Genomic DNA, 22,126 nt, shown 5'->3' with positions numbered 1-22,126 from the left:
CTCCTATTGTCCAGAAGGGCTCACTCCCGCTGTCCAGAAGGGCTCGCTCCCGCTGTCCAGAAGGGCTCGCTCCCGCTGTCCAGAAGGGCTCGCTCCCGCTGTCCAGAAGGGCTCGCTCCTATTGTCCAGAAGGGCTCACTCCCGCTGTCCAGAAGGGCTCGCTCCCGCTGTCCAGAAGGGCTCGCTCCTATTGTCCAGAAGGGCTCGCTCCTATTGTCCAGAAGGGCTCACTCCCGCTGTCCAGAAGGGCTCACTCCCGCTGTCCAGAAGGGCTCGCTCCTATTGTCCAGAAGGGCTCACTCCCGCTGTCCAGAAGGGCTCGCTCCTATTGTCCAGAAGGGCTCGCTCCCGCTGTCCAGAAGGGCTCACTCCTATTGTCCAGAAGGGCTCACTCCTATTGTCCAGAAGGGCTCACTCCTATTGTCCAGAAGGGCTCGCTCCTATTGTCCAGAAGGGCTCGCTCCTATTGTCCAGAAGGGCTCACTCCCGCTGTCCAGAAGGGCTCGCTCCTATTGTCCAGAAGGGCTCACTCCCGCTGTCCAGAAGGGCTCGCTCCCGCTGTCCAGAAGGGCTCGCTCCTATTGTCCAGAAGGGCTCACTCCTATTGTCCAGAAGGGCTCGCTCCCGCTGTCCAGAAGGGCTCGCTCCCGCTGTCCAGAAGTGCTTGCTCCCGCTGTCCAGAAGGGCTCGCTCCTATTGTCCAGAAGGGCTCGCTCCCGCTGTCCAGAAGGGCTCGCTCCCGCTGTCCAGAAGGGCTCGCTCCCGCTGTCCAGAAACCCCTTAATGAACAATGACTGCATGAACTGAGGGCTGTCAGAACCATGGCCTGTCCCATACAGAGGTGCTACCTTTCAAGCATACTTGATGTCTGGAAATACAATATAGGCAGCAAAATATGGAACCAGACAGGACTCCAATAGCTCAGATTTAAAAAGCTTGCAGTGAGTAGAGTTTTGAGTAGAGTATGGATGAAAAGATAAACTCTTTAAACTCTTGAGGGATCGTTTTAGATTGAGGAATGTTCTAAAAAATATCTGAGTACAACTCTAATGCGGGATTCCTATTGTCCTTCATCAGACCTGGTACAAGGAAAAATCCCACTCGTATTAGCAATTACTGGGCTTTCAGATTTCAAAAGGTGAGAAAGACTCTTGGTGTCTCTTAATTGCCTTTATCATGCCACTGGCAACTTGCACTGGCCTTGTGTCTCCCAGGAATCTACACCGTGTGGAGACACAGCAGTGATTTCACATTCCACCCAGGAATGAAAATGCCAAACAGCTGCTCTTGCCCTCTCAGGAAAGACGTTAAGATAAAAATCTGGAAACCTGGCCAGGTGACGTGAAGTGGGACTGGTTCCAGTGTGAGGTACATGACACCAGTAGAGTCTTTATCTCCAGTGCTCTGAAGCTCCACTCTCTAAGCACACCGGAATCTCCTGCAGCATGGTGGTTTGTGAAGAAACCAGAAGGGTATTGCAATCTCAAGGCGCCAGGTTTATCTTAAAAGGAAACACCCAGATTCCCTCAGCGCTAAAACATGCTAGTCACGCTGCTGTTTCCTTTCTCCCCTGGGAGAAGACTTATTTACAGGATAAACACGATGATACTTTCTAAACTAGAATCTGATCCCCATGGCACAGTCACAAGGGGGTCATTCTTGCTCAGAAGAACCCATGGGGAAATTAAAATCTGCAAAACCACATTGAAAGCCTGAGCCGTTCAAATATTTCCCTGGCAAGATCACATGGGAATAAACAGACCTTCTGTCAGTTTAACATTCCAAGGCTTTATAAAATCGAAACTGATTTATCACTAGTATTAACTTATCATAAAAAGGAGTATTATATTTTCCAAGCTGCCCTGTAAAGTACAGGGAAATGGCTGAAGGCTTTCGAAAGTAATGCTCCTAATCCAGTGTCAGGCGCTGGCGCCCAGCTGGCGGAGACGGTGTGTCGCTCGCAGAGGCAGGCTGCGCCGCGCTGCACTGCAGGTGGGTCTGCGCCAGGCTTCGGGCGGGCCCAGCACTGAGCTTTGATCTTCTGCACACAGCAGACAAGCTGGGAACACCTCTCTCTGTTTTCAGAGGGCGTCCTCTGCTGGCGGGGTAGGTGACATGACCCAGCAGAGCTGCTCTTTCAGGTCCAGCCCGCCTGGCCACCCCGCCTGGCCGGTCTTTCCATCTTTACAGTGGCCCTGTTCTTCACCTCCCAGAGTTCATCTTCATTCGCCCAGGTCCTGGACTATTACCTATCCCAGCCACTAAGAGTCCACATGTGACGTCTACTCATAAAACGGATACTATTTGTTATTTTTTCACGCGTGCTTTTACAAATAAAAACCAACCAGACCCATCACATTCAAAACAGCTTTCACTCGCTTGCTAGATGCCAGACCAAAACGCTGACTTTCTTTGTTGACCAAACAACAGTAGATCCATTGCTGTTATGAGCTTATTTGGATCTGACAGCCCAAAGTTAGTCAAGATGCACATATCTGTTCTTTAATCCATTGCCTGAAACATGTTCATTTCAACATAATATGCAGTACACTCACACACACTCCTTCCTGCCGGCACTGATATTTGATCAAGTTACCAAAATGCAAGCCTGCAGCGCCGCTTCTCCGCTTACACAGTCCATCCCTGTCAAAGTATCTTGTTCATAGATGCCTAGGCTGCTCCGCAGGTAAGCTAAATAAAGCTCTTAACTTCTCAATGACCCCGATAGAAGAGCCATTCAATAGTTGTGCGGGCAGGCGAGAAGGCTGGGAGAAGCTGCTGGAGGGCGGGTCAGATCAGCCACAAAAGGGCTGGGTGTCTGCAGCACTGGGACAGACAGGGACCGGCCTTTTCCCTTGCAATTCCACACTGCCACAGCAGAAAAACCGCAGCTGCTGGAAGTATAGACAAGACAAGGCAGGGCTCAGCACCCTGAGGCTTTCAAATGCCCGAGAAGCAAACTACATTCATTTTAACACAATTTTCTTCTAGCCTTTTGTCTTCTACCAATTCTTCTCGGTAAGAAATACTGCACAATGTTCCAAAATGCTACTGTATATTCTAATTAATCAGGCTGATATAATGATTCTTCTACAACAAAGCTAAAATCCTCTTGTCTAAAAAAAATAATAAAATAAAACAAGCTGAAGTGGCTTTCACAAAAATCCACACCTAACAGCATATTCTGAATGGCATGTAGATTATTGTATTTTAAAAGAAATGACCCAGGTTTTGATTTTGAAACTTTGGAGCCTTGGAATAGCAGCAGAGAGGTACAGGAGCTCCTAGCGGTCAGCCCTGCACAGCTGAAAGATCTGCAGGGAGAACAGGTGGAAACACAAGACGAAAGAGAAGAACAAGGAGCTGGAAGCAGACGATCTGGAATGACTTGTGACGGTCAAACTCATTGGAACAATACATTCATTTACAAAGTTTGTTTTCTTTTCATGAGTCTGAAACTACCGTGGAAGTGGGACGGAAAACTGCAGCGAGACCAAGATAACAGGGAACTGTTTTGATTTATCATTCTGATAACCTTCCAGATTCCTTCAGCGGGTGCCAAGAGCAGAGCACTGTAGTCAGTTATATTTCATTAATCTCCATAGAAACAGCCAGGATAAATAATGCCTACATGCCCGTGAAAAATAAGGGTGTTATTACAAAACCATAAAGAACACCCGATGCATCATCATTTAAGAGGATAATCACAAACAGACACAATGTTTCAGTATGTGAAAACCTTCCCAATGAGACTGAACAGCTGTGAAAAGCCGACAGCAGGATAATCTGGGTCCTAAAGCTGGAGAGAACCTGAATGATCGTAGTCCTGTGGCTCACTGGCCCTCAGTGGGCCTCTGACACTTGGCAAAAATTTGCAGCAGTTACTGATTTCGTACCGGCACTTGAAAAAGAAAGTGTCGGGTGTATGAGTGGAGCATAGTGCAGTTGAACAGGCTACCCAGCCACGACGCTGAAGCTAATGCCCTGGCTTCTTTTAAGAAAGGGCTGGGTGAGAGCCTCCAATCAGACTGGTGCTGCTTCTTTACACAAAGGGGTGGGGAGCATGGAACAGGCTGCTAGACCCACTGAACTCTGTGTGACATCTTGGTGACAAAGCCACTGTAAAAGCAAGAGTCCTCTCAACAGCTCCTGAAAGAACAGTAGGGAAAGCTCACAATGGGTGCTCAGAAGCAAGCCACTGACAGTTATTCATGTAATCCTTCAGAGTGCACAATGCTAAATAGCAGTAATGCGATTTTATGTTGTGATAATATGTAATAACGTACACTAGTCATGAAGTGCATTTTAAGCTGTTTTCTCCTAAACTGTTGTATACAATCCGCAATGCCAGGACTTCCAAGTGTTACTGTTTCGGACAGCAAGAGCGTTGCACTGCTCTTTTTTGAAGAATTATTCCGTACATTTGGGAACTTAACACTCACAAAATAAAAAGACCAAAGGGGCTGCGTTCCTGCCAGTCATGTTCAATTTGCACTGTCTTGATCTCGAACACTAATGGAACCATAAAATCCAGATCTCAGAGCAGCTGGAACAATACTTCGTCCCTGAATGTTTAACTCTTACATGTTTTCAAGTAAAAAGGAGCAGCTCAGAATGAGACACAAAGATGCAAACTGCACATAACGTCTATCAAACACCCCCCGCAGATGTGAATTCCTGGCAGGTCCATAGCCTTGTCTTATTTCAGAAGGTCCAGGAGAAGCTACAATCCCACAAACCAAACAACGCTTCAGAGTCTGGCTCCCCTCAGTCCAATGAGGACTACTGTTCTTGCGTTCAGTCCCACTAACTGCATCTCTAAGACAATGTGCACAGGACTACTTTTACAACGTGTGAAGTTGTTGCAGGCTTGAACCGTCACAAACCAAATGAATCAAAACCTTCCTCACAACTGAACAGCTCAAACATGGCATCTTGTTTACTTCCTACTTCCTGGAATTAATCCAAACGAAAGACTCTTTTCACACAAAGCAATGATGGGCTTTGCAGCAAAGCAGCCGGTGCCACAGCTAAACTCTTAAATTGTCAAACAAAATATTTTTGTGCTTTCTGGGAAGCAGTAATTATCACGATCTGATTACCACCTGAACCAGACTGGCACTGGCTCCTTCACTCAGAAGTAAACACGTGCACTTTAAAAGCTTGAGAGGGGTAGATTTTTAAACCAGACAAAATTACGGTCAAGACAAGAAAAATATTAATCAACAGACTGGATTAAAAAATTAGAACTCAGAAGAACCTGTCCAATAAAAATATTCATCAGAAAATGGTTCGGTTTACTGTAGGATAAAGAAAATCCTGAGGACTGTCACAGATGGATTTTCTACATCCATAAAAATGTCTTTCAGAATTCTCCCGACTGCCAAGCACAACACCTTCTGTTCCAAAAACCTTATATCCTGTAAATGCTTAACTGTGCCTTGAGTTTCTAGACACAGCAGAATGTTAATAGGGTCAGACTTGGGAGTGTACACTACAGTTAAATCCATCTGAAAAGCAAAATGTGAATTCTATTTAGTAATAGCTCCCAAAGTCCCTCTCTGCTATGGGCCAAATGGAGCTCTCCCTCAGCCAAGTCCTGCATCAGGTTTCACCCAAAAAACGTTCAGCGTTTTTATGTATAGCACACATTTCACTTAAGAATAACCATATGAAAACAATTCAGCCCTCTCGTCTCATGGGCTCGTCTTGATTTATCATGTTGTGTCACCTGAAAGAATTCTAGACACAGCTGCCATAAGGAAAAGATCCCACTTCAGTCCCACGTTGCCCAAACACTCTTCGGAGTACTAAATTCCACAAGATATGTGCTCATTCCTGTAAAAAAATGCATCCTGGAGTACAAGGGAGGCACTGACATCTCTCTCCGTGATTTTGATGAAAAAGATACTTTGGATGAATGAGAGCTTTTTCTTTTGAGGTTGGTGCTAACCGATTTGTGTTCCACATCCTGGTCTTTAGCTTCTTATTAGCTTTGGCACCCCGGGTGAAGCTCCATTCTGCAAACATGTGCCTGAAGGATCCTTCCCTGTGCAGGAGGAGGGCACTATCAGCCCCGTGCCCGGCACACAGCCCTGGAGACCCTCCTTCTGAAGCCCAGACAGCGAACATGCCCAGTTACAGTGCCCGTAACCCTGCAGTGTGTTTGTGCAGCTTGAGCTGCCTTCAGCTGATAGAGGGGGAAGATTCAAGACACCTTAATCCTCTCAGAGTGTTTTGTGCAAATTCAAGCACACCTTCAGAACCTTTGAAAACCCCAGCGAGCACTTCTTTTCTCACTGTAAAAGAGCCGATTTAAAATGTTTCCTTCAAAGATCTAAAATCAGCGACAAGAGCTATGTAAACTTAAATACCATATTTAACATGTTCCGCATCTATTAGAAGAATGAACCCTGAGACTGTTCTGCAAAGGTAAAGTGCCATCTCCCTAACATACCACGTGACTCTACAGGAACTTCCTTCCCATACAGAAAGGACATTATCAAATGCTTTTATGCGATTCTCATTTAAGTCGACCTCAACCCAAGCCCTACCCCCACCCCCCCCACAGGAGCTGGAGAGACTAAAATGATGCTAAAAACACAACTTCAGGATTCACAACCAACAGTAACGGATCAAGTTTGCGGTTTTGTCTAGTTTTACAGACCTAAATTATATCCTCTTCAGCACGGTCCACTTTAACCTTTGGTAAAGTGCTCTTGGATTACAGCACTGTGCATGTCTTTGAAACAAGCAGATTAATATTTACAGCTTGCAGGAGAGCATCACTGTCTTTCAGCAACTGAGACGGAGCCCACAGACAAGTTTACACAACTGCTGTTTGATGTGCAATCATGTGGCCAGGCTTTCCTTTCATGAAACCTAGTGCTCGTTTCCCCACATTTAACATAAAAGAAAAGGATTAGGGCAGGCTGTGACCGAGACAGGAGAACGCATTTACAGCTGACCCACATTATTTTAAGCGGTAAACAGCTTTCTTTACCTTAAGTGCATTGCTGGCCTTAGGCAATTACCAACCTGCACAGTTTATATAGAATGAATGTGTTAATGAACAAGCATCCCCTGTACAGCTACTTCCAGTGTGTTTTACTGAAACACCAAGCAGCTGCCAGCCACAGGAATTTTGAAGTGCTACACCAGCAGATGTGATTGGCACAAGGAAGCTACACCCACTGTATAATAATATGTTTTGCCTTGGTGAGATGCCAAGTGGAAAATTTCCAAAGCAGACTTTCCATAAGAATGTCAGATCATTCTTTACAGAAAGATTAAAAACTTAGATAAACTGTAATTATTTGCCTGCAGGTATGAATTTTTGCTCTTGTGAATATCTAACTTATTATATACAGTATCACAAACGGTATTTGTTTAAGTCGAAAGGAGGGCAAACAACACCAATTCAGCCATAGCCACTTCAAATTGGTTTTCGTCTGAATTTTGGAGAAGGAAACCAAAAGAATATAATTTTTTTATATGCTTTTTATATACATAAAAGTAAATGATAACTTAGCACTCATCTATTTTTTTTAGTTATCGGGGAACTATGCCAAGTATTTTGAAAATTCTTCTCGTAGGCTGAAATGTAATTGAGTTAGTACTCAGACGGCTGTGTCGGTGGATTCCTTCGCAACCCTGGGCGAAGGTCAGGCTGGGCACAGGGCAGGACAGAGCTCCGGCAGTCAGACCTGCAGAATGGGGGAGCTCTACCAAGTCACATCCTAAGACGTGGAGGACTTTAATCAAAACCCAGCCAGGGACACGCGCGTTCTTTCTCCCCTTGAGGTAATAAACCGTGTGGTGAGATGGGGGGATATTTGTGAAAAAATTGTTCAAAAGGTGAAACTTATTTTAGACCTGGATAATGCAAACTCCTTAGTTACAAAAGGTTAAAGAAAACAGTAACTCAAGAGTATACATTCAGCTGGTTTACACACTGGAAGCTATTAAGAGCCACTGGAGGCAACATTTAGAAGTCAACTGAAAATCATAATGCTCGCGATGTGTAGAAAACTGCAAGGGTTACAATTTGTGTGCGCCAACACCCTGGGCATTTCAGAATACACGGCATCCTGGAATAATGCAAGCAAGTGAACACCTACGTGCACATAGATGCTGAATTTTCTCTAAAGTCCCACGATTATTTTCCTAGTGTTTTATTGGCTTCTTTTGTTAAGTCACCGAGGAGGTCATGAAAAATCAGACTGCTTCAATAAAGATACAATAAAGTACCCTGAAAATAGTTGCAGGAGTTTCCCTCTTGAAAATGGGACATTGTGCTCCATTCTTGGAAGAGCGGACCTACCCACGCTGAGACACCCCAAAAAGAGAAATCTCTCTGGACTTTTGGGTGTAAAGACCAAGTAAGTCGCAGTCTCTTCTGCCCCACCTAGCAGCTGCACTTCTCTTGGAAGACTGTTGCTCTGGTACGTCTTTTTAGCATCACAGCATCCTGGCCTGAGAGTCCAGCAGTCTCATGCTGCGATCCCACATTCTTATGCCGATCGATTCTTTGTTGAAAACAGGGTGAGAGGTCTTCTCCTTTGAGTGGTTTGCATTACAGTGTATCAAACAGGCTGCGAGCGAATGTGTAAGTGTTGGCTGAGGAGGCCACCTCACATTGGTCTTTGTGTCACGACCGCTTACAGCCGCTGTGCTCCACCTGGGTGTCGAAGCCCAGTATGGGATACTACACAGGAAACCAGGCACGCAAACTCCATGTTTTGGGGAGGGGGGGGGGGCAATACCCCCTCCACCACTACAATGGATTAAGATCCCAGAACAGGAAAGGCAAAAGCATCCACACCTGCTCGAGCCCCTCAACTGCTTTCTTTCCCCCAGCTCGTTTTCCTCTTAAACAGAGCGAGACATCCGATATTCCAGGATGTCGGGGACTGACCGGCTTGTCCAGGTCTCGGGGGAGTCTCGAGAGGCCGCACTCCCCAGCTGTTAAGTGAGACCTCAATTTGCCAATCAGACCCAACCTGCTTTTATAACAGTGAAGACAACCTCTGCATCCAGCTCCTTCTTACAAAAAAAAACCCCACAGTGCATTAAAGGGGTTTTACTTTTCTACAGAGGATGAATTAATAAGACGTTGCCTGACAAACAGAGACGCGAACACATGAACTGCTCGTAATAAGAGACATCTATCACACCAGATTTTATCAATCATGAAAGTGGCATAAACCGCATTCTCATTAATTAGGGTTGAAGTATTTAATCCGTCACAATAGGAGGCTGAAAACCATGTGTAAACCGACCCACTACTCTGCCATGATACACTCCCTGAGAGCACTAATCCTTCCAGCGTTTACTCGATACATTTGTTTCTGTGGTAACACACTGAGTGGAGGAACGGCTGTGACAAACCTCATTTCTCCGTCTCTCAGCCGAAGAGCCTGTCATACTGGTTGTGCCTTTTGTTGTCATGTCTGGGAAAGGTAGAACACTGTGCCCTAGTTAACTGAGTACCCCATCTGCCAAGCATAATTAGACAGTTACACTGGAAGGCCCATCACTGCATCCTTTGTGGTGGACAACTGCCAAACATGAAAGAGTATTTTTATTTTCTTCACAGATCTCAGAATATTAACCCCCCTGAAACTGACACCAAGGCACACGTACAAAAGAAGCACAGAAAAAAAGTCTAAATGCAGCTGCTATTTCATCTTTAGATACAGGGTAATCCACCTGTTCTCATACTGTAAACAGAAACACTCTCGACCTGTTTGCTGTTCAGGGTGTTTTGGCAGCAAGAAAATCTGCTTATCCCAGTGTTTTAAAGGGCATGTCCACAGTCTCTCCAGCTGTTCCAGAACTAGGACAACACACAAATAAGGCTGACAAGGCAAAGGAAGTAAACAGTCATATAAAAATCATTAAATCCCCCTCCAAGATCAAACTGCAGGATTTACTACAGTTCCTGCCATAAAGCTGACAGATCCTAAAGACTTAACACTGTGTCCGCCTGTAAGGTTTTTCAAAATCCAGCGGAAAGAGCAATCAGTCATGTTGTTCTCGAAAAGTATTAAACTTTCCCATGTGATCTTACTAAAGAGCATTCTCATTTTCAGAAATAAAACTAAGTCTCTTTATCAAATGTTTATGCTATTCACTTGAATTAAAATATATATACACTACTGGGTGCTACTCATTCCACCCGTCTCCGTTCACAGTGGATGTCAATTTCCACATATACACATTTACATATAAACTTTTTGTTTCAACAGTATTATAAATAAAGAAGGGTCTAAAACAGATGTAGAATAACACAGTACATATAGCATTTCCACCAATTAAATCTAGTTATTTATAGACACAGGAGAAATAAAACTATGCATATTAAAACTATAAGTTTTGCCCCTGAAAGCAATATTTTTATTCCTTGATAACATACATGATAAAACAGGGACTGCCACAACACATTTCCTAACCAGAATGAATTTATTTGCACCACAGCTAGCAGGGAGACCTCTTAAACATCCAGTGACATCTTCGATACAAGATTGAATTAACAGAAGATATTCAGTCTTACAAAGAATTAAACTACAATTTCATGGTTAACTTGAACTGCAAAAAGTTGCATGCAATTTGCATAAAATTACTATATAAAATAAAAGCATTTATGTAAATCATAAGTGAGACAAAAATATAGGGGTGTGCAATTCTACCGAGACATTTTCAAGTAACCTGCTGATATTAAAGTAATAAGACATGACAGAGATCACACACTGATGGATTCATGCAGTTGGATTTCCTATCAGAAAAAAATATTAGCTAGCAGCCAACAGAACATTTATGTCTATGTCTATTTATGACTATGCAAGTGAGCCAAGCAGGCATAACTTCAATAAGGAAAACCAACAATAAATGTTATCAGAGTCAACTGATAAAAATTTATTTGCATCATAAAGAAGTAGAGTAAATCTCTCATTAAGGAATATTACTGTAATTAGTGAGCTTGGTGCACATCAATACATTATGTCGGGACTAAATAATTAAACAGTAAAGAAGAATTAACAACGCACCAAAAATAGCACAGAAGTTACAAAATCATCTATGTACAGAAAGGAATGGGTGTCCTGTTGTTTAGATTAACATGTTAAGTATAATGCGAAATGATGAAGAGCTATTTAATTAATCAAGAAGAGGTATTAGCGATGAACATGCCAAGCGTAATTAGCTTATTTATGACATATAGCACATTTGCAAATAACTGTTTTGGATACAGGAGATTGATCATTATCTGTGCAAATTCAATTATAGAACACGCCCTGTGACATAATCATAGCTTTCCCCCTTTAAATATTTCCAGGGCCACTGTTAAACAGAACCCACACCTTGGAAAGGTAGGAGGTGGACAGCAGTAGTTACATGAGGGTTGTCTTTCAGGTTCTTAATAGATTTTTGCTTTTCGGAAAAACAAACTAGTTCTTAAGTCCACTTGTGTCACACACTGTAGAGAGAAGAAGTAAGATATCTATGGAGTAAGATAAAAGATGTACTGTATGCAGTAAAACACCAGACTCTTGTGTACTATAAACAGGATCAGGAACTAATTAAATGTTAATAGCTGAGCAATCAGAGCCAGAGCAGACGCTGATGTTCTTCCAGGACTTCACATCCAGCAGCACACGAGTTGGGCACAACACACTGGGCAACAGAGGCACAGCAATAATGAGAACGTCTGCAGTGAGGGTGGCACTCGTCTGGAACAAGCTGTCAAACTGAACAAGCCCCTTTAATTAGCCCCTGAATTCAGAAACTAATGAGAATGACTTCACCAACCCACAGTTCAGTCCAAAATCTTACTCATGGCATCCTAAGGCCTATTCCACTAAAATGCATCTAAAGAATAATAGCAGTAATCAACAAATCAGCTACCAGTGAGCTATAAAATATCCTTCAATAGTGGCAATTTTGGCCATTCTACAATTACAGAGTTTAAAGATAAAGTGCACTGCCAGAAAGACTGAAATGAAATACTACTGCAGATTGGAGAATGGCAGGTTGAGAGGGGCACTATGATCTTAAATTGGTCTTAAAAGGCCAAGTGGTCTTTACTCAAAGAGTTCTGAGTGTGTGGAACACGCCATGTGGTGGAAGCTAAAACTTTGGCTTCCTTCAAGAAACAGCAGGATGAAGCCTCGGATCAAGAAGCTACTAACTACCTAATGGGCCCAAAGTGTGACTGGTCTTGTTGGTAACCATTCTTACGTCCTTCTGTCTGTTTTAACCAGCTCAGTTTTCTGAAGGCAGATGACTGACTCACACCGAGACTGGGTAAACATAGGGATATGCCAGTGTGAGCAGCACATTATCGATGACAATTATATGGTTCTCTCATCTAAGTAAAATGGATCATGTATTTGCCCCTGGGTGACCCAAATATCAAGGAAATGCAAAAGCTTAAATACATCAATTCATAATTTTAGCCAGCAGCCATATCACCCTGCAACTCACAACTAGAAGCCCACTGAAGCTCAGCAGGTGTGAGCCTGGTCACTACCTGGATGGGAGACCTCCTGGGAAAAACTAAGGTTGCTGCTGGAAGAGGTCTTAGTGGGGCAAGCAGGGGGTGCTCACCCTGTGGTCTGTGTGGGTCCTAATGCCCCAGTATAGTGACGGGGACACTATACTGTAAAAAGGTGTTGTCTGATGTAAAACTGAGGTCCTGACTCTCTGTGGTCAATAAATATCCCAGGGTGTTTTCCGAAAAGAGTAGGGGTGAAACCCTGGCGTCCTGGCTAAGTTTCCCATTGGCCCTTACCAATCATGGCCTCCTAATAATCCCCATCTATGAATTGGCTTCATTACTCTGCTCTCCTCCCCGCCAATAGCTGATGCGTGGTGAGCGTTCTGGCGCACTATGGCTGCCGTCACATCATCCAGGTGGGGCTGCACACTGGTGGTGGTGGAGGGGAGTACCCATTACCTGTAAAGCACTGTGAGTGGAGTGTCCAGAAAAGCACTATAGAAGTGTAAGCAATTTTTATGATTATTATTATAATTAATACATTAAATCCTGTGCAGTAAAACCTATAGCAGTAGTTTGACTGACACACAACACCTCAACACATTAGGGTAACTATCAAAGTACATCATATTCCCAAGCGACTCAGTTGGTACAGACCCCTGCTCCGAGGACACGCTGAGCTCGACCACATGTGGGACATCGCTAGTCAATCGCTGACCTGGATTCCCTGCCTGGGGGCCCACTAGCGGCTCAGTGCAGTGCCACCTGGGGGGGGGGGGGGGGGGTTAGCCTCCCAGGGCTCTCTCTGTGACAACCTCTCTTCCTCCTCCTCCCCGTGACACAACCAGCAATGCCAAATTAATTAAAAATTAAAAATAAACAAAGTAGTTTAGTAGTATAATAGGGGTGGGGTGGCCGTTGAATGAACTGACAATCAACCGCACAGCAGAAAACAAGCTGCCCTCTTGTGGTTGACAGACTGAATTACATGTAAACTGACAACTTGCGAAGAGTCCTGGAGTCTTCTTACTGCATTCACTGTACATTTCACTTTACATTATGTACTTAACATACACTGCAGAAATACAGCAGGCAATATACTGTTACACCTCCCAGACAGTGAACAGCACAGTTTCACAAAGGATGGTCCTTTCTTTCTTCCTGCGGTACTGAAGGGTTGAGTCATAAATCATAGCTTCCGGTTGTAATTTTAACGTTTCGAAGAGTGCAGCAACTGTCAGAGCTGCTCTGACAGAAAAGAAGGGATGGAGCTACCTATAAATGTCCTGACTGGTCGGGACACCGGACATTTTTCACAAGAGTAATGTTTGTCACGTAAACACTGCTGCTCTGAACACTGGGGATCCGAACACTCATTACGTTTTAACGTCTAAGATCTGACAGAACGAAGTCATAAAAGATTAACTCAAAAAACGAGAAGTCAAACCTCCTGCTCTGCTGGCATCATTCTATCCAGAAAGGAGGTTCCAATTTGCACAGAAACCTCTAACCCTCAGGACTTCTGGTGTTCTAAACAGCCAACTGGGTGGTACTGTAAACTGTTCAAACCATTTTCTGAAGTTACTGCAAAAAAGTCCCTTTGCTACATGCATTCATTAAACTAATCTGACATACTTCTGTGGACAGAAAAGGCCCATTAATAAAATTATTTCTGAAAGCTTCTCAATACTCCTAGGCCAAGGTTTAGAGATGTGGAATATGACCAGATACCTGCACTTCTCCCAGACTGGAAAGTATAATAGACAAAAACAGTAGGGTCACATTTAATGGCAACCGAAAATAAATCTCAAGCCACATAACCAGTAAATTTAATTCTGCAACCATTTCTTTTTATGGGGAATACTACACAGCGATTAAAACCAGGCAAATAACGCCTCTCTGGTGGTCTCCTGAGTCACCAAGAGACAGTGAGACTCTCAGACACAATCAGCCACACTTGCTTTTCATTGGGTTGAAGCTGCTGCAGCAGGACAGCCTGAGCAGCAGTGTCTTTTCAAGTGGAAGATGTTTAAAACCTATTGTCATGATCACAGAACAACAGAAATATTTTGTATCTGAAACGACCTGAGCCACATGGAGACCAGGTGGGGCATACAGTTGCAAGAAAACATTTGTGAACCCCTTGGAATTACCTGGATTTCTGCATTTATTACTCAGAAAAATGTGGTCTGATCTTCAACTAAGTCACAATAATAGACAAACACAACCTGCTTAAACTAATAACACACAAACAATGGTACTTCTTCTTGTCAGTACTGAACACATCGTTTAAGTATTCACAGTCTAGGTTGGAAAGAGTATGTGAACCTCTAGGCTAATGACTTCTCCAAAAGCTAATTGGAGTCAGGTGTTCCAATCAATGAGATGAGACTGGAGGTGTGGGTTGGAGGTGCCCTGCCCTATAAAAAAGGCACACAAAGGCTGGTTACTGACTCAAGAAAGAGCTGTTCATGTGAACCATGCCCTGATCAAAAAGAATTGTAGAGATGCATAAAGCTGGAAAAGGCTACAAAAGCATTTCTAAAGGCCTGTGTGTTCATCAATCCACAGTGAGACAAATCTTCTACAAATGGAGGAAATGCAGTACAGTTGCTACTCTCCCTAGGAGTGGGCATCCTGCAAAGATCACAGCATCCTGCGCAGCCTGCAATGCTAAAGGAGGTGAAAAAGAACCCTAGGGCAACAGTGAAGGACCTGCAGGAATCTCTTGGACTTGCCAAAGTCTCTGTTCATGTGTCCACTATAAGAAACACGCTGAACAAGAAGGGTGTTGATGGAAGGACACCATGGAGGAAACCACCGCTCTCCAAAAACAACATTGCTGCACGTCTCAGGTGTGCAAAAGACCACCTGGATGTTCCACAACGCTTCTGGGACAATGTTCTGTGGACGGATGACCGAAAAGTTGAACTCTTTGGCAGAAACGTGCAACACCATGTTTGGAGGGAAAAAAAGCACAGCACACCAACTCATCCCAACAGTGAAGCATGGTGGAGGGAGCATCATGGTTTGGGGCTGCTTTGCTGCCTCAGGGCCTGGACAGCTTGCTATCATAGAGGGAACAATTAATTCAAAATTGTATCAAGAAATTTTACAGGAGAATGTCAGGGTAGTGGTCTGTCTCCTGAAGCTTAATAGACGTTGACCTGAAACACAGGAGTAAATCAACAACAGAATGGCTTAAACAGAAGAAAACTTGTGTTCTGGAATGGCCAAGCTAGAGTCCAGACCTCAACCCAATTGAGATGCTGTGGCATGACCTGAAGAGAGCTGTTCACACAAGGAATCCCAGAAATATCAATGAACTGAAACCGTTTTGTAAGGAGGAACGGTCTAAAATTCCTCCTAATCGTTGTGCAAGTCTCATCAGCCGCTACAGGAAATGTTTGGTGGAGGTTACTGCTGCTAAAGGAGGTTTAACCAGCTACAAAATTCAAGGGTTCACATACCTTTTCCAGTCTGGACTGTGAATGTTTAAACGATGTGTTTATGGGTAATTAATGCAGAAATCCAGGTAATTCCAAAGGGTTTGCAAACTTTTTCTTGCAACTGTAGGTTAGAGCATAGGACTATACCCAAAGCAGTCTGGCTTAGTTACTCATTCCCTTATTCCCACTGGCACAAACAATTAGATACAAACAAACCGAGGTTTTCAGTCTAAAGTTTTAAGTCATTGCTCTTGTGGCTGGCCCACTCCATTTTTTACAGCCATTCACAAAATGTGCTTAAATCATGCACAGCTGTAGCGCAGACAAGCTCAGCAGCCTCAATCCCAAGCTCGACTCAGTGACCAGTTGGCGCAGTGCTTGTGCCCATGAACCTGAAAGACTGTTTCTGTGGATCACTTTCCAATTCTCAGGGGTTCATATAACCTGATCATGAACTGATCTGACTCTAGCCGCTTAGCATTAGGCTGAGAAAGTGTGAAGGAACCTGTTGGGAATTTGGTAAGATCGCAACATCTTCACTTCTGTTGCTACAGGTGACTGGATTTTTTTATTCAGTTACTGCTTCTGCTTCCCAGCTCCTAGCCCCCCCAACCACTTTATACAGGTATCAGCATAACACAAAAGAACCCCAATGAAGACTATAGGTGCAGTGAATACCCTGAATGAAAGGCCTGTAAGTTAATAGGATTTGCTCCTGATGGAGAATCTGAGGTATTTCCTGCAGCTGTTACAGACGGCCGCACAAAAATAAGCGTTCTTTCATTCAACGCTCTTAAGCTCCCCCACCATCACCCCAAAGGTTTGTGTTATTATCCAAAGGCTGCAATTGTGTTTTTTTATTTTGTTTTCTTAGCAATTAACCTGTGGAAAGTGAAGGATTGGCACTTTTGGGTGAAGGACAGTTTTACTGAAGGACAGATTTGACTCCAGAAGCTCTTTCAGAAGGAAAGGCACAGGGCCTCACCTTGGTCAAGACCACCTACATTATTCTAACATGCCATGCTAAATATTTATCATCAGTTGCCTGGAAAAAGAAGGTAGAATACATGCACGCATCAGGTGACACGCATACAGACAGAGGCCTCGGTGTCTCTGCTGCCTTGACCCTTTTGATTTGCTTCGTGTTGCAAATGAATGATGCAAAGCTGGTTTACTCCTCTCAGTCTGCGTCCTCGCCCATAGCAAAGGAGCAGTTCATGGTTTTGGCAAAAAAACAAACAAACAAAAAGCTGAATTGTGCTGCAACAAATCTCTAAATCACAGAATGATTTACTCAAAAAATATTTCGTACTCCTGTCATGGGTTTGTGATCTTGTCTAAATTACTGAATGAATTCCTCAACCACATTCACTGCTGCGTAAACACAAAGAAATACACTTTAGGAGCAGTGTACAGCACCTTCTGAAAGACGAATGTTAGTCACCACCCTCTGCACTCTGCAGGAGGGCTGCAAGTGCCAGGGGGAGTCCAGTCTCCAGCAGACGCTATCTCCTGGTCCTCTTCACCACAATACCACAATCCCAGGGCGTTTCTCGAAAAGAGTAGGGGTGTAACCCCGGTGTCCTGGCCAAATTTCCCATTGGCCCTTACCAATCATGGCGTCCTAATAATCCCCCTCTATAAATTGGTTTAATTACTCTGTTCTCCTCCCCACTAATAGCTGATGTGTGGTGAGCGTTCTGGCGCACTATGGCTGCCGTCGCATCATCCAGGTGGGGCTGCACACTGGTGGTGGTGGAGGGGAGTCCCCATTACCTGTAAAGCGCTTTGAGTGGAGTGTCCAGAAAAGTGCTATATAAGTAAGTAATTATTATTATTATTATTATTATTAATACAGTAAGTCCCACATTCATTCAGGGTTTCTACTCGCACCTTCCCTACACTCTCATTGCACTGTTTTCTCATAACATTGGAAACAACATTGTTTTCGAGAATTTCCACATTGAACAGGGAGACGGTCTTTGATTTTGCAGCCTTGGTAAGCACCACTACGTCATAAAAAGCTGCAGCACCCAATATTCTGAAAGCTTGTTAAAGGTCTTTGACAATGTGAATTCTGAGGAATAACTAGTAGCGTGGACAAAAACCCTGTTCAATTTGTGATGTGCAAAAAAAGCACTGCTCTCAAGTACATAGTTTGCAAAATAAACCCTGATCTTTCTCCGACTTTCAATTGGCCATTTTAACGTATACAATTTTAATGGATGGATATAGATCCTTTACAAAGGCTCTGAGCAGGGGATGGATTTTGAGTATTAACACTGGTTTTAATATGCAATCTAGCAGTCTCCTCAGAACCATCATCGATCTCATTAAATTTATCAAAAACGGGAGCTTTAAAACTTTCCAACTTTTTCTGTAAAGGTTTGACTTTAAGGGTGCTGTCTAAAGAAATGGTAAAGCTGGCAGGACTCTTGACCTTCAGGAGAGAAAAAAAAGGTTAATTATAGCCCGGCTGTTAGTTTTCTGAAAAGCTTTGTCATCAAAATATTTAAGGTTGTTTCCTGAGTTACCACGCAGCAGCTTGACCACAGCACGCATGTGTGCTCCCAGAATTTCAGAGGCAATGTGACGTGGACTTTGGTCAGTGGGGCGGAACAGGACAGACCTAAGTAAATGTACGAAATAAAGACTTATGTTTAATAAAGCTATATCGTGTGGTTATGGACTGAAAAGAGGTTAACACACAGAAGGCAGGGAGAAACATCCTTCGAGTGTGCAGCTTCTTCAGCTGGGAGTAAAGGAAGTGCCCTGTCTGGGCTCCTTCATTTTAAACTGGACCCATCGCTGGGACGGCTCGTGTCAGAAACCGAGAAGCCCCAACTTGTGACCCTCCAGCTTCTGAAGCCGAGACCGTTCCCTTCAGCGTCTCCTGACCTCTCCACAACACCCCCAGCTTGAACACATAGCCCAAGTACAGGCAAGGTGCTTTAATTTAATTAACTTCACCAGCAACCAACACACACGGCTTCTCATTTGCACTCTCCAAAATCCCTCCTCTCACAAACGCAAAGAAACCTGGCCTTTTCACATCTGGAAAAACACATCTGCTGTGAGTGCTTTTTCTAACTGCGACACCCCGTTACAACTTCTTCAGTCACTTGACTCGAGCACAGAAAAGTCCTTAACGGAATCATTCATATACTTACTATGTAATATAATCATTGAATAATTCAGACAATTCTCAATTAGAAATGAGAAAATCCTACTTACTCTCCCTTTGGGTTCCTGTGAGTTAAATTTTGCTAACTGCATTTTTTTTCCTCCTTTGTTTCTTAAAATTGTTTCTTAAAAGTTTTTGTCGGGAAAACACCTGTGATTTCCAAAACATTCCTGCCATCTTATCATTTGGTCAGCAGGTTAACGAAGTTGAAAAGCTGATATGCGATAAGTCTACCAAAACGGCTGAGATCTGCCACAAATCTCACAAGCGCAAAGGCAACAAGCAATGTATCACTTTCACTTAAGCAGTGTGCTGAGAAAAAGTCAGTTTATAAAGCTTGTGCATATCGACCTAAGTAGGATATCCTACTGTATAATGGTAATCAGTAAAAAATGATAATGATGGCATAATAAATAAAACTGAATTTTAATTGTAGTACTCAGTTGTCAACTCAAACGTTTCAAGAGGTGTGAGTATTAGAAATTATTGTGTCTTAGTGATGTAAATGACCTTCTGTAGCGGACATATCAGAGAATTGCTTGACCTACTGATGACAGATCTTCATACTTGTATATACCACACAGGAGGTCATATTAAATAATGGCATTTATTTACATTACACACTATTATGTCACACATATTTAACACATAGAAAAGCTTCAATGCAACAACAGGCTTACAATCCTCTCTTATTTGACCTTTTTATCAAATCTGCATTATAATTTATAATAATAAGCAGTTTTATAGATGGATTTTCAAAATGATTTTCTTTCATTTAAGACCCAACACACACTTGTCAATTTTCCTGCTGCAGTTTTAACAGCAAAGTCCTTTTTTCCCCCCTCCACATGTTCACAACAAATTTCACAAAAGGCAGTATCTATTTATACTCTTCTGCACAAAGTCTTTGGTCGCCTGCAGTTAGTCATTAATCATAATCTGTGGTAAGTCACCTTGGCTAAATCAAGCAGTGTTTTAATGGCAGGGAGATCTGATGTGAATTTAGTTACATCACCATCTGCCTCATCCTTACTGTCTTATTCATAATGCAGCCCTGATACCAATGTTTCCATACAGCAGTCCTGGGGATGAGCCACATTGAGGAAGGTCTCCTTGACTTTTTAGTGTCATTCCTTCTTCAGCTGAGATGCTAAGGTTCAACTTGCTCTGACAGTCTTCGAAACTGTGAATGCAGACCCACTGTTCCTTTTTTTAATGAGGAAAAGCAAATGTAAGATATTCCCAAAATTACTGAGAGATTCAGACTTTTAATGCATTCTGTATGTGTGTATGCTATCTCTTAACCCTAACTTCATTCTAACCATTCTCTTTACTTTTATTACTTCTAATTACTTTATTCCATGTAAATCTCAGGCATGTACAAAGGCATCTATTCACTCCTCTCATGAATAAACACTGAGAAATGTGGGCAGAAAAAAAGGCATCCTCTTGTTTCTTTACATGAACAGAACACCAAGTCTAAGTAGAAGGACTCTACTTACATCGCTGCTACCCATGAAACCTTTCATTCTTAATAGACAAAACATGACAACACTTTCCGTGACCAGCAATAGAGGAGAATATTTGGCTCAATGTACTTGTTCAATTTAAGTAAATCTTATTGATCCAACTGACTCCTGGTTAGTTCATTCTAAACCATACAGTTCTATTTTTTCGCCAATGCATCGTGAGCACAAAACAGTGCGCTAAATGTCTCTTCATGTTCTCATTTTAGGGAGAGAGGAGATGCAAACCATGTGCAATTACCACTGTGCTGCACTCGCCTGTCAAGACCATGCTGCAGAAGTCCTGAGAGGTAAGAACAAGCAGACCCTTTAGAGTCACGCCTGGAGTGGAAGGGACAGAAGCAATTAACCACGCTGAAGATGTCATCTACAGATTACACATTTCTCAGTATTCAGTGTGAAACGCAGACATGACACAGTCATTGCTAGAAAGGATAATGCAGAAATCCTGAGCTACCCACTCAGTTGGCTTCATCTCACAGTAAATGCCACACGCCTGCAACTTGTAGCTTAATTGCAACCTTGTGAGTTTGCACTGAGGCCCACTCACTCCTCTGCACCCCTGAGCAGAGGAGACACGGCTCCTGCTGTAACTGCAGTAAACACAGGATACTGTACTTACAGACACCTTAAGAAACCTTGTGCCTTTGAAAGCCTAATTGTCTGCGACTCTCCGAGACTTCAAGAAGGGAGTAAACAAGCCTTCGCACTTTCAAATTGGCATTGCAGCAGTGGCAGGCCTCAATTAACCTTTACCTAAAAGCATGAAAGAGCTGCTTTAATGATAAAGCAGTGCTTCAAGTTCTCATACCAAAGAAATCAAAGGCTCATCAGGTGTGCTGTGTTTAATCATTAATTAGCATGCTTATCGCTGTTCATCAACAATGAACAATCACTCGTTTCCTCTGTAATCACAAGCTACAAGAGCTAAACCAGCAGTATATTAATGCTTCGTGCAGGAAAAAAAACTAAAATATAAAAAGCAGTTAACAATTCCCTTTCCTGCAAATAAAAAAAAAACAGATGTCCTGTTCCCTGTCACTTCTGAAGTCAGGCAGTACTTCAGATTCATGCAGTCTAGTGCTACCTTTAATATCTACTTGCCTCCTCAGTACAGACAGAACCGTTGGTTTAATGACATTTGATCACATTAAATAACCTCGTAAACCGCCGAACAAGTTAAAGATTTCCTAGCGTATTCAAACTTCAGGACAGGATTAATTTCCCTTTGTGTTGTTTCATAAGCTATAAAGCTGACATCTCAGAAACCTATGCAGGATTCCAGATTCTTTCCTTTCCATTTTCCCAGTTTTGATGTATATATAATTAGCAATATGGCACACTGGTCATGAAATGGGTTTATGCTTCACATTTTCTTCTCCTAGCACTATGCCAGAAGAAAACTGTACGGCCAGAGATTCCGTGATTTAAACTATTTAGCAAATGGAACTCAGTTGGATTGGTTTCTTTA

At 43.1% G+C, this 22,126-nt stretch overlaps 1 protein-coding gene across 2 annotated transcripts in view; it reads right to left on the bottom strand.

Moving 5' to 3' along the window:
* adka (adenosine kinase a) overlaps positions 1-22,126 on the bottom strand; it is a 134,409-nt gene that overhangs the window by 75,985 nt on the left and 36,298 nt on the right. The window lies entirely within an intron of this gene.

Source organism: Atractosteus spatula, chromosome 5 (assembly GCF_055471065.1).
Source record: "Atractosteus spatula isolate fAtrSpa1 chromosome 5, fAtrSpa1.hap1, whole genome shotgun sequence".
Classification (NCBI taxonomy): Eukaryota; Metazoa; Chordata; class Actinopteri; order Semionotiformes; family Lepisosteidae; genus Atractosteus; species Atractosteus spatula.
This window is presented reverse-complemented; position numbering and strand designations above follow the sequence as displayed.